General features: G+C 38.7%; 1 protein-coding gene across 5 annotated transcripts in view; it reads left to right on the top strand.

Moving 5' to 3' along the window:
- Positions 1–13,299, top strand: part of CSNK1G1 (casein kinase 1 gamma 1) — a 145,096-nt gene that overhangs the window by 64,134 nt on the left and 67,663 nt on the right. The window lies entirely within an intron of this gene.

The raw sequence follows: 13,299 nt of genomic DNA, 5'->3' as shown, positions 1-13,299 counted from the left end.
ATTGCCTCTGTAAGTACTTCATAGGTCACCCTTTTGAAATGGAGTACAGGTCCTTCTTTGGCCTCATTTATCAATGACGTCATCCACCCTCTTCTACCTCACTCTGATCAGTCTCACTCCAGACTTTCAGCTGAAAATGAGGATTTTTCTAACAGATTATTCAGAATAGACTATTATGTTTAACAGTTTAGGAAAGTCATAGTAACTAGTTGTCTGACCTAAGCTTTTCATCTCAAAATGAAATAATTGAAATTGCTTTTCAGAAGGTTTTTATTAATGGCTTTTATTTTTTTCACCATGACTCACACTAAAAAAATACATACTATATTTTGATCCAGTATATACAGAATTTAATATTGTGTATGTTTGAAGCAAAAGTTTTATGAAATAATACACCTAAGTGTGATGTACTCTTTTAAATTTTATACTACTTTTCTTTAAAGAATGTGTTGGTCAGGACCCACTGAATTTATTTATTTCACACTCCACTAATCGATCATGTTCTGCAGTTTAGAAAACATTTTAACATTGTCTAAAACAGATATGTCTTACATATTAATAGTAAACATGCTCTATACCATTACCAGTGGTATTAAGGAAGATTTAATAAGATTTTTTATAATAAACTACTTACTGGTATTGATAAGTAATCCCTTCAAAAAACTTAGCACAAGAAACAATTATCATTGCTGTTAACTACTAACCATTTGGGAAATCTTTCTGCATAGTGTACTAATAAACTAGTAGAATTAGGTTAGTAAAAATAAAAAAACCCTCTGGCTTCTTTCTTTAAAGTTGTAGTGTTTATTATCTTCTTACCCTTGATCATGCTGCCTACTTAAAGAGATGCTATCTGGGTGGTAAAGGCAGTAGGCCAGCCTCTTTGCCTAAAATAGACATGGTAAACAATCTGAGTTACATACAAGTGGTTTCTTGGTTTTTGTTTGATTTTTTTTAAATTTTATTTTCTTTATTTTTTTATACAGCAGGTTCTTATTAGTTATCCATTTTATACATATTAGTGTATGCATGTCAATCCCAATCTCCCAATTCATCCCACCACCACCACCACCCCTACCTCCGCTTTCCCACCTTGGTGTCCATATGTTTGTTCTCTTCATCTGTGTCTCAATTTCTTCCCTACAAACTGGTTCATCTGTACCATTTTTCTAGGTTCCACATATACACGTTAATATATGATATTTGTTTTTCTCTTTCTGACTTCACTCTGTATGACAGTCTCTAGATTCATCCACGTCTCTACAAATGACCCAATTTCATTCCTTTTTATGGCTGAGTAATATTGCATTGTATATACATACCACATCTTCTTTATCCATTCGTCTGTCGATGGGCATTTAGGTTGCTTCCATGACCTGGCTATTGTAAATAGTGCTACAGTGAACATTGGGGTGCATGTGTCTTTTTGAATTATGGTTTTCTCTGGGTATATGCCCAGTAGTGGGATTGCTGGGTCATATGGTAATTCTATTTTTAGTTTTTTAAGGAACCTCCATACTGTTCTCCCTAGTGGCTGTATCAATTTACATTCCCACCAACAGTGCAAGAGGGTTCCCTTTTCTCCACACCCTCTCCAGCATTTGTTGTTTGTAGATTTTCTGATGATGCCCATTCTAACTGGTATGAGGTGATACCTCATTGTAGTTTTGATTTGCATTTCTCTAATAATTAGTGATGTTGAGCAGCTTTTCATGTGCTTCTTGGCCATCTGTATGTCTTCCTTGGAGAAATGTCTGTTTAGGTCTTCTGCCCATTTTTGGATTGGATTGTTTGGGTTTTTAATATTGAGCTGCATGAGCTGTTTATATATTTTGGAGATTAATCCTTTGTCCATTGATTCACTTGCAAATATTTTCTCCCATTCTGAGGGTTGCCACTCATCTTGTTTATGTTTCCTTTGCTGTGCAAAAAGCTTTTAAGTTTCATTAGGTCCCATTTGTTTATTTTTGTTTTTATTTCCATTACTCTAGGAGGTGGATGAAAAAAGATCTTGCTGTGATTTGTGTCAAAGAGTGTTCTTCCTATGTTTTCCTCTAAGAGTTTTATAGTGTCCAGTCTTACATTTAGGTCTCATACATTTTGAGCTTATTTTTGTGTATAGTATTAGGGGGTGTTTTAATTTCATTTTTTACATGTAGCTGTCCAGTTTTCCCAGCACCACTTACTGAAGAGACTGTCTTTTCTCCATTGTATATCCTTGCCTCCTTTGTCATAGATTAATTGACCATAGGTGTGTGAGTTTATCTCTGGGCTTTCTATCCTGTTCCACTGATCTGTATTTCTGTTTTTGTGCCAGTACCATATTGTCTTGACTACTGTAGGTTTGTAGTATAGTCTGAAGTCAGGGAGTCTGATTCCTCCAGCTCCGTTTTCTTCCCTCAAGACTGCTTTGGCTATTTGGGGTCTTTTGTTTCTCCATACAAATTTTAAGAGTTTTTGTTCTAGTTCTGTAAAAAATGCTGTTGGTAATTTGATAGGGATTGCATTGAAGCTGTAGATTGCTTTGAGTAGTATAGTCATTTTCACAGTATTGATTCTTCCAATCCAAGAACATGGTATATCTCTCCATCTGTTGGTATCATCTTTAATTTCTTTCATCAGTGTCTTATAGTTTTCTGCATACAGGTCTTTGGTCTCCCTAGGTAGGTTTTATTCCTAGGTATTTTATTCTTTTTGTTGCAGTGGTAAATGGGAGTGTTTCCTTAATTTCTCTTTCAGATTTTTCATCATTAGTGTATAGGAATGCAAGAGATTTCTGTGCATTAATGTTATATCCAGCAACTCTACCAAATTCACTGGTTAGTTCTAGTAGTTTTCTGGTGGCATCTTTACGATTCTCTGTATATAGTATCATGTTATCTGCAAACAGTGACAGTTTTACTTCTTCTTTTCCAATTTGCATTCCTTTTTATTTCTATTTTCTTCTCTGATTGCTGTGGCTAGGACTTTCAAAACTATGTTGAATAATAGTGGTGAGAGTGGACATCCCTGCCTTGTTCCTGATCTTAGAGGAAATGCTTTCAGTTTTTTACCATTGAGAATGATGTTTGCCGTGGGTTTGTCATATATGACCTTTATTATTTTAAGGTAGGTTCCCTCTATACCCACTTTCTGGAGAGTTTTTACCATAAATGGGTGTTGAATTTGTCAAAAGCTTTTTCTGCATCTATAGAGATTATCATATGGTTTTTATCCTTCACTTTGTTAATATGGTGTATCACATTGATTGATTTGCATATATTGAAGAATCCTTGCAGCCCTGGGATAAATCCCACTTGATCGTGGTGTATGATCCTCTTAATGTGTTGTTGGATTCCGTTTGCTAGTATTTTGTTGAGGATTTTTGCATCTATATTCATCAGTGATATTCGTCTGTAATTCTTTTTTTGTGGTATCTTTGTCTGGTTTTGGTATCAGGGTGATGGTGGCCTCATAGAATGAGTTTGGGAGTGTTCCTTCCTCTGCAATATTTTGGAAGAGTTTGAGAAGGATGGGTGTTAGCTCTTGTCTAAATGTTTGATAGAATTCACCTGTGAAGCCATTTGGTCCTGGACTTTTGCTTTTTGGAAGATTATTAATCACAGTATCGATTTCATTACTTGTGATTGGTCTGTTCATATTTTCCATTTCTTCGTGGTTCAGTCTTGGAAGGTTATACCTGTCTATGAGTTTGTCCATTTCTTCCAGCTTGTCCATTTTATTGGCATAGAGTTGCTTGTAGTAGTCTCTTAGGATGCTTTGTATTTCTACGGTGTCTGTTGTAACTTCTCCTTTTTCATTTCTAATTTTGTTGATTTGAGTCCTCTTCCTCTTTTTCTTGATGAGTCTGGCTAAAGGTTTATCAATTTTGTTTATCTTCTGAAAGAACCAGCTTTTAGTTTTATTGATCTTTGCTATTGTTTTCTTTGTTTCTATTTCATTTATTTCTGCTCTGAACTTTATGATTTCTTTCCTTTTACTAACTTTGGGTTTTGTTTGTTCTTCTTTCTCTAGTTCCTTTAGGTGTAAGGTTAGATTGTTTATTTGAGATTTTTATTGTTTCTTGAGGTAGGCTTGTATTGCTATAAACTTCCCTCGTAGAACTGATTTTGCTGCATCCTATAGGTTTTGGATCGTCGTGTTTTCGTTGTCATGTGTCTCTAGGTATTTTTTGAGTTCATTTTTGATTTCTTCAGTGATCTCTTTAGTAACCAAGCCTTCATGTGTTTGTGTTTTTTACGTTTTTTTCCCTGTAATTGATTTCTAATCTCATAGCGTTGAGGTCAGAAAAGATGCTTGATATGATTTCAATTTTCTTAATTTGACTGAGGCTTGATTTGTGACCCAAGATGTGATCTATCCTGGAGAATGTTCTGTGCGCACTTGAGAAGAAAGTGTAATCTGCTGTTTTTGGATGGAGTGTCCTATAAATATCAACTAAATCTATCTGGTCTATCATGTTATTTAAAGCTTGTGTTTCCTTATTAATATTCTGTTTGGATGATCTGTCCATTGGTGTGAGACGTTGAAGTCCCCCACTATTATTGTGTTACTATCGATTTCCTCTTTTATAGCTGTTAGCAGTTGCCTTATGTATAGAGGTGCTCCTATTTTGGGTGCATATATATTTGTAATTGTTATATCTTCTTGTTGAACTGATCCCTTGATCATTATGTAGTGTCCTTCCTTGTCTTTTGTAACATTCTTTATTTTATAGTATTTTATCTGATATGAGTATTGCTACTCCAGCTTTCTTTTGATTTCCATTTGCGTGGAATATCTTTTTCCATGCCCTCACTTTCAGTCTGTATGTGTCCCTAGGTCTGAAGTGGGTCTCTTGTAGACAGCATATATATGGGTCTTGTTTTTTTTTTTTTTTTTTTTTTTTTTTGCGGTACACGGGCCTCTCACTGTTGTGGCCTCTCCCATTGCGGAGCACAGACTCCGGACGTGCAGGCTCAACAGCCATGGCTCACGGGCCCAGCCGCTCTGCGGCATGTGGGATCTTCCCGGACCTGGGCACGAACCCGCGTCCCCTGCATCGGCAGGCAGACTCCCAACCACTGCGCCACCAGGGAAGCCCGGGTCTTGTTTTTTTATCAATTCAGCAAGCCTGTGTCTTTTGGTTGGAGCATTTAATCCATTCATGTTTTGGGTAATTATTGACATGTGTGTTCCTAGTATCATTTTATTAATTGTTTTGGGTTTGTTTTTGTAGGTCCTTTTCTTCTCTTGTGTTTCCTACTTAGAGAAGTTCCTTTAGCATTTGTTGTAGAGCTGATTTGGTGGTGCTGAAATCTCTTAGCTTTTGCTTGTCTGTAAAGCTTTTGATTTCTCCATCAAATCTGAATGAGATCCTTGCCGGTAGAGTAATCTTGGTTGTAGGTTCTTCCCTTTCATCACTTTAAGTATGTCATGCCACTCCCTTCTGGCTTGTAGAGTTTCTGCTGAGAAATCAGCTGGTAACCTTATGGAAGTTCTCTTGTATGTTATTTGTCATTTTTTCCTTGTTGCTTTCAATAATTTTTCTTTGTCTTTAACTTTTGCCAATTTGATTACTATGTGTCTCGGCGTGTTTCTCCTTGGGTTTCTCCTGTATGAGACTCTCTGTGGTTCCTGGACTTGGATGGCTATTTCCTTTCCCATGTTAGGGAAGTTTTCAACTATAATCTCTTCTAATATCTTCTTGGGTCCTTTCTCTCTCTCTTCTTCTTCTGGGACCCATATAATGCGAATGTTGTTGTGTTTAATGTTGTCCCAGAGGTCTCTTAGGCTGTCTTCATTTCTTTTCATTCCCTTTTCTTTATTCTCTTCTGCAGCAGTGAATTCCACCATTCTGTCTTCAGGTCACTTATCCGTTCTTCTACCTCAGTTATTCTGCTATTGATTCCTTCTAGTGTATTTTTCATTTCAGTTATTGTATTGTTCATCTCTGTTCTTTAATTCTTCTAGGTCTTTGTTAAACATTTCTTGCATCTTCCGATCTTTGCCTCCATTCTTTTTCCGAGGCCCTGGATCATCTTCATTATCATTATTCTGAATTCTGTTTCTAGAAGGTTGCCTATCTCCATTTCATTTAGTTGTTTTTCTGGGGTTTTATCTTGTTCCTTCATCTGGTACATAGCCCTCTGCCTTTTCATCTTGTCTGTCTTTCTGTGAATGTGGTTTTTGTTCCACAGGCCGGAGGATTGTAGTTCTTCTTGCTTCTGCTGTCTGCCCTCTGGTGGATGAGGCTATCTGTGAGGCTTGTGCAAGTTTCCTGATGGGAGGGAGTGGTGGTGTGTAGAGTCCACTGTTGCTCTTTTGGGCAGAGCTCAGTAAAACTTTAATCCGCTTGTCTGCTAATGGATGGGGCTGGGTTCCCTCCCTGTTGGTTGTTTGGCCTGAGGCGACCCAACACTGGAGCCTCCCTGGGCTCTTTGGTGGGGCTAATGGTGGGCTCTGGGAGGGCTCACGCCAAGGAGTACTTCCTAGAACTTCTGCTGCCAATGTCCTTGTCCTTGTGGTGAGCCACAGCTGCCCCCCCGCCTCTGCAGGAGACCCTCCAACACTAGCAGGTAGGTCTGGGTCAGTCTCCTATGGGGTCACTGCTCCTTCCCCTGGGTCCCAATGCTCACACTACTTTGTGTGTGCCCTCCAGGAGTGGAGCTTCTGTTTCCCCCAGTCCTGTCGAAGTCCTGTAATCAAATCCTGCTAGCCTTCAATGTGTGATTCTCTAGGAATTCCTCCTCCCGTTTTCAGACCCCCAGGTCGGGAAGCCTGTCGTGGGGCTCAGAACCTTCACTCCAGTGGGTGGATTTCCGTGGTATAAATGTTCTCCAGTTTGTGAGTCACCCACCCAGCAGTTATGGGATTTGATTTTATTGTGATTACGCCCCTCCTACCGTCTCACTGTGGCTTCTCCTTTGTCTTTGGATGTGGGGTATCTTTTTTGGTGACTTCCAGTGTCTTCCTGTCAATGATTGTTCAGCAGTTAGTTATGATTCCAGTGATCTCACAAGAGGGAGTGAGAGCCCGTCCTTCTCCCCGCCATCTTGAACCATAGATCGGTTTCTTGTTTTAACTACTAATTGCCTCACATTCATTTGGCTGGATTTTTTTTTTTTTTTTCTGACATGTTCTAGGTAGTAATTTATAAATGTACTACTTTCACTTTACGGCAAGAAATCTGACAGCTGGAGATCTAACTAAACTGGGAACCGAGGCTTGTATGTTCCTTTATCAGCGTGACTCTGAGAACTGACACCTGCTGGTTCTTTGAAATAGTGCTTTGTCTGATGAAGCTTACCATAAATGTTGTCTCTGTAGGCGATTTACTGAAACAGGAAGTCTTCATGCAGTGGATTTTATGGGTAGCTTCACATCTAAGACTGCTGCTTCAAAAGGGCTGAGTTTGGATGTAAAGCTCCCAAAACTACTATGCAATGCAGTTTCTTTTACATTAACGATAAAAGAACCCATAGCCAGAAAGTGACCTTGGGAAGCATTGTGGATTTTGTGCAGCAACGAAAAGCTTTGAGTGCTTGGGATTATGCCACCTCATCAATGGTATTTTTCTGTTCAGTAAACTGCCTTTCTCACATTTATTGATATATCATTCATATATATATATATATATATATATATATATATATATATATATATATATATAAAATTTTTTGTATGATGAAGCAGTCATTCATTTTAAATGGGCAGGATTGTAACCCACTATGTTTGTAATTAAATTCTTCCAGAGCAAAATTTTTGTGTATCACTGAGAATAGTGGCTTAGTGTTTGTCTAGCCTTCCACTTGGCTGTGTTTTGTATTGACCTCTTAGTCTTTTTTTTTTTTTGGCCACACCGCATGGCTTGTGGGATCTTAGTTCCCTGACCAGGGATTCAACCCAGGCCACGAAAGTGAAAGCATGGAGTCCTAACCACTGGACCGCCAGGGAATTCCCCTGACCTCTTCAGTCTTGATGATGCCCCCTGGCAAAGGAATTCATTTGAATGATGCATAGCTCAGGAGAATTATCTAGTCACCTCCAGGGCCTCTTAGGAATAAGGATAATTGCTTTTTAAGAGGGTGAGGTATTCAGCTTGTTTTGAAATAAGCAGAGAAAGTAAGCAAACAAAAGCAAGCTAGCATTTTGTAATGTATTAGCTATCATGTTTGGTGTTACATAAGCTGTGTCATTATGCTTCTGTGTCTATATTCTTTTATACAGGTACAAAAATTGAAGCTGAGAGGCATTTCATAATTTCTGTGCTGCTTTTAGGTTCAGTGAGAACTTGGAGGAAGGCATCATGGTAGAGTGAAACGATCGTTGCCTACTCTCCTGGTTTTCTTTCTGTTCTCCTCTAATTAAAAGCATCAACTTTAACCCTTCTGTTTTCCTTTTCCCTCATGTTTATATGTAATCCAAAGGTTGTTAGTTTTTTTCTTCTAAATGCCTTGATTATAAATCCTATTTTTTAAAATTATCTTCCAGGAATTATTGCATCATACCTGCCGTGATAATAGAAGTCATAAAAATTAGATTTATCTAGGACATTGCAGTTTACAAAGTACTTTCACATATTCTAACTCGTGTAATCATCATAACCACACTGTGTGGTAGATGTTATTCTTTAAATGTTCTACTGTAAAAACTTCCTATTCATTTTCTTCGTAGGTATTCTTGTCTCTTTTGTTGTATACATTGGGACCAGATTAATATTTTTAAAATACAACTTTCACCACTCTACGTTTCCTCTTAGCACAAATATCTTTGGTGATTTCACAAGTTGAATAATGAAGTCAGAACTCCTGTATTCACACTTAGGATTACCCATAATCTGATTCTAAACTAAATTTTTTTTTAATTGCCCTAAAACTTTCTCAGAAGAACCTTCTCTGTATATCAAGTCAATTTGGTTCACTTCAGCAAGCATCTGTTACCTACTATATATCAGATACCATGTTGGTCGTTAGGGATAAACAGATGAGTGGAACATTCTTGTCATTAGGAAATTCACTGCCTAGTGGAGGTAAAAAGATGCATGAATAACTAATTATAATATATGTGTAAGTTGATGAAACTGAGTGCTGCCTCAGTTTTATTTTATTTTTTAAAATTAATTTATTTATTATTTTTGACTGTATTGGGTCTTCGTTGCTGCGCGTGAGCTTTCTCTAGTTGCAGTGAGCGGGGGCACCTCTTCGTTGTGGTGCGTGGGCTTCTCAGTAGTTGTGACACGTGGGCTCAGTAGTTGTGGCTTGCGGGCTCTAGAGCGCAGGCTCAGTAGTTGTGGCGCATGAGCTAAGTTGCTCTGCGGCATGTGGGATATTCCTGGCCCAGGGCTCAAACCTGTGTCCCCTGCATTGGCAGGTGGATTCTTAACCACTGCACCACCAGGGGAAGTCACTGCCTCAGTTTTATAATGTATATTTAGAAAAGGGATTTTTTTTTAAAGGCATAAAAACCACCAGGAACCAAAAAGAGAGAGAGAGAGAGAGAGAAAGAAGATAAAAACAGGTGAGAAATTTTAACAAAATTCTGGAAGCTGGAAAGCAGTTAAGTGGTAACTAATTTAGCAGTCCAGAGAAAGCTGAATGATTTAATGGGTAGGCCAGTTTGTAACATAGAATACACCAGATATCAATAAGTTCAAGAATTGGAGACAGTAGGAATTTCAAAAAGTTGGGATGCAGAAGGTGCTAAAAACAGGAAGAATAGTTGCAAGTATATACATATATATATATGGAGCAGTTGCATCACTAAATCCCCTCCTTCCCTGGCATCGCCCGGCAGCTACTCTTTCCCACCTTCACAGGAGATGTAAAGGTCACACTGTTGAAGGTAAACTGAGCTGTGAAAACTGGGCCGCCCAGCTGAACACAGGGAAAATGAGGAAAAGGTTCCCCTCTGATTCGTGAGGTCTTCTAGACTCTGGAATAAGCAGATCCATAAGTGCCTGGGATTTCTTTGAACTCTTGTTTGGTTGTTTGGTTGTTTTTCCTCCAAAAGAAAACTATGCAGGATTTCTTTCTTTCTTTTTTCTTTTTGGCTGCGTTGGGTCCTCGTTGCTGCGTGTGGGCCTTTGCTGTGGTGCATGGGCCTCTCATTGCAGTGGCCTCTCCCGTTTCAGAGCACAGGCTCTAGGAGCATGGGCTTCAGCAGTTGTGGCACGTGGGCTCAGTAGTTGTGGCTCACAGGCCCAGTGGCTCCGTGGCACGTGGAATCCTCCCAGACCAGGGCTCGAACCCGTGCCCCCTGCATTGGCAGGCGCATTCTTAACCACCAAGCCACCAGGGAAGTCCCTGCACGATTTCTATAACATAACAAGTTTGTTTTACTATTTTAAAAAAAAAAGATTCCCCCAAATCTTCAAAAAAAGTGAGGATTTAGGGAAAGTATTTACTTCAGAGCAAGAAGCTGGCTTTCAAGGTTATTCATACTCTGTTCTTAAGGATTTTTCTGGCTTCATTTCTCACCATTCTCCCCCATATGCTTTGTGCTCCTTTCATATTGGTCCACTCACACTTTATCACATTCTCTGCATTTTCTATCATTTCTCCACCTCAATGTTCAAATTAGTATTTTTATAAGAAATGCTCTTTATCCTCTCCTGTTTGTCCTCAGAGGCTCACTTCAAGTGCCATTTGTGCCCAGATGCTTTACCCTCCCTCATCTAAGTCATCTACTGACTTGTTCATATTTCTTTTTTTTTTTTTTAACACTTATCACTTTATGTGATTTATTTATCAAACTTTGAGGCACCATGTGCAGGGTCTTGTGTGAGGATCTAGAATACAGTCTCTGAAGGGTGAGAAGTGAGTGTTGCTCATCTTAGGTGTCTGATATTTGCATATGAGGGGTATTAAATACTCAAATACTTTCCCTTACCTCTGGTGTCTTATTTTTCTGGTTAATCTTTTATACCTCTTTACAAAGGAGGTATAGTTATTCTAAATCAGAGATCTGATCATGTCACTACCCTACTCAGAAACCTTTCATTTTAAGTTTTAAGATGGTATTGAGGACTTTCCTAATGTGGACTCACCCTTACTTTTCTAGTTTCTTTTGCTGCCCTAACCACTCCTTGCCCATCCCTACTCCTTCCTGATCTTCATGGTGCAACTTATGGTCCATCTACCCCAAGACCATCGCCCATTCTCTTTCTAAACTGTCTGTTTTCTCATTTTTATTGTTTTGTTCATACAGTTTCTTCTCCCTGAGATGTGTTTTTCTCCCTTCTTCAACTGTTAAAATTCTACTCATTTTTTCACACCCTGTGGGGAGGTGGTGGGAGAAAGAAAGGAAAGTACACCCTTTCTGAGACTCCTGTGATCGCCTTCTCTCTTTTCTTTCTCACAGATCAGAATCCAGATTGATTACTAGGCTTACACTGATACCACCATCTCAATTCACTTTAAAAGTTGTAATCTATTTGAATTAAAGATCTGTTACTTTAAGCATATACTTCAAAAATTAATTTAATTCTTTAACAGTGAAGTCATATTGTACTCTAAATGAGTAAGGGGTGAATTTTGGTGCCCCTACTTCCCTACCCCCCAGTAATTCTTACTGCTAAAACTGGGGGGGGAGTGTCCAATTCGGAAAGACATCCCCCTCCCCAAACACATTTACAGTTTTAAACTTGACCATTTTCCTCTAAGCAGTAATGAGTTTTTAGGGTCAGCCCTTTGCTAAAATAAGTTTTAGATCACAATAACTGTGCTTATATAGTGCCGGGAAGGGCTTTCCTGAAAACTCTTTATGCAGCATCCTATCTCGCATGGAAGAAGTCTGTGGCCAAGCTGGAGTTTTAATCTGCCTGGGAGCTGGCTGTTACTGCCTCATCTCGTCCTCTCCCGGTTGTTGGTATCCTTTTCACAATTTCATCAAATATATTTTTAAAAATGATTTTAGTGGGAACATTAATCAGAAACACAAATTAACTTTTAGAACTTAATGCAATTAATACAGAGAGGGAAAAAATGGCTATTTTCTACTTTTGCTCCTTTAAAGAAGAAGTTATTCATCTTATAATGTCTTAGGTGATTGTCTGGCAACCTGTGAATCCTCTCTATTAATGTTGTTTGCAGACAAAAGTTATTCCTAAGTTAGTGTACTCTTCTCTACATAAAAGTACTGGGAAAACTGATAACAGTATTAAAAGTATAATGGTGTAATTTTAACTGTATTAAAAGTATAATGGCCATCTATTGTCTAGAGCTTGTTAAAAATAACCAATATTACAAGCAGCCTTTTGTTCCCAAAATGCAGGGTTTGTTTTTTGTTCATTATCAAAACAACCTATATTATATGAAAATTAGAAACAGTCATCTTTCTTTTTTTTTTTTTGGCGGAACACGGGCCTCTCACTGTTGTGGCCTCTCCCGTTGCGGAGCGCAGGCTCCGGACGCGCAGGCCCAGCAGCCATGGCTCACGGGCCCAGCCGCTCCGCGGCATGTGGGATCTTCCCGGACTGGGACATGAACCCGTGTCCCCTGCATCGGCAGGCAGACTCTCAACCACTGCACCACCAGGGAAGCCCAGAAACAGTCATCTTAATACCTTAATACATCTTTATGTATCCTTTTCCATGCATATATATTCAGCTATGTACATATATATATGTACGTTTATGTGTATATATAACCTTTACCTACATGTATTATTTAAAAAGTAGTCATACGTACTTACAACTTTTAATCAGTCAAGGTTTTGAGTGTCTGAGATGTGCAGAGCATGGTCTTAAGCACCATAGGGCATTGATAGATCCATTAAATAAAATCGCGACTCTCAAGATATTTATAGTCCAGCTGAATAAGATAGGACAAATATATAAGAAACAATGTGAAGTCCAGTGCAGTGGCTGAGCTATATGGTCTATACTAAGCACTCACAAGGAATTAAAATTAGCCTTCAAGGACTAATGGAGTTGAAGAGGTAAAGGTAGCTAAGTACCCAGCATGTGCTGTGGGCTCACTAACTGATGGTTGTTGCTCTTATACTCACCCCAAGTTCTGACTCTAGATGTCTAGTACAGAAGAATATTGATTCCATTTCTGTAAGTAGAGAAGTTGAGAGGAAAAAGGTTAAAACTGCAGGAAGAACTTTGAGTTAAGTGTTGTCTGGGTGGAGAGCTGTTTCTGCATATAGGTGAAGATGTAGAGCTTGAGTTCTGGTGAAGAGTCAAAACAGCTTTGAGAATCATCTACTTAGAGACGGTAGATGAGTTTTCCAAAAGGAGTAGGCCAATAATTGGTTTTATTTCACACTGTCCTTTATGCCAACTAAAGTTGATACTAAATACCATGACAAAAAATA

The sequence above is a fragment of the Phocoena phocoena genome, chromosome 2 (assembly GCF_963924675.1).
Source record: "Phocoena phocoena chromosome 2, mPhoPho1.1, whole genome shotgun sequence".
NCBI lineage: Eukaryota > Metazoa > Chordata > Mammalia > Artiodactyla > Phocoenidae > Phocoena > Phocoena phocoena.
This window is presented reverse-complemented; position numbering and strand designations above follow the sequence as displayed.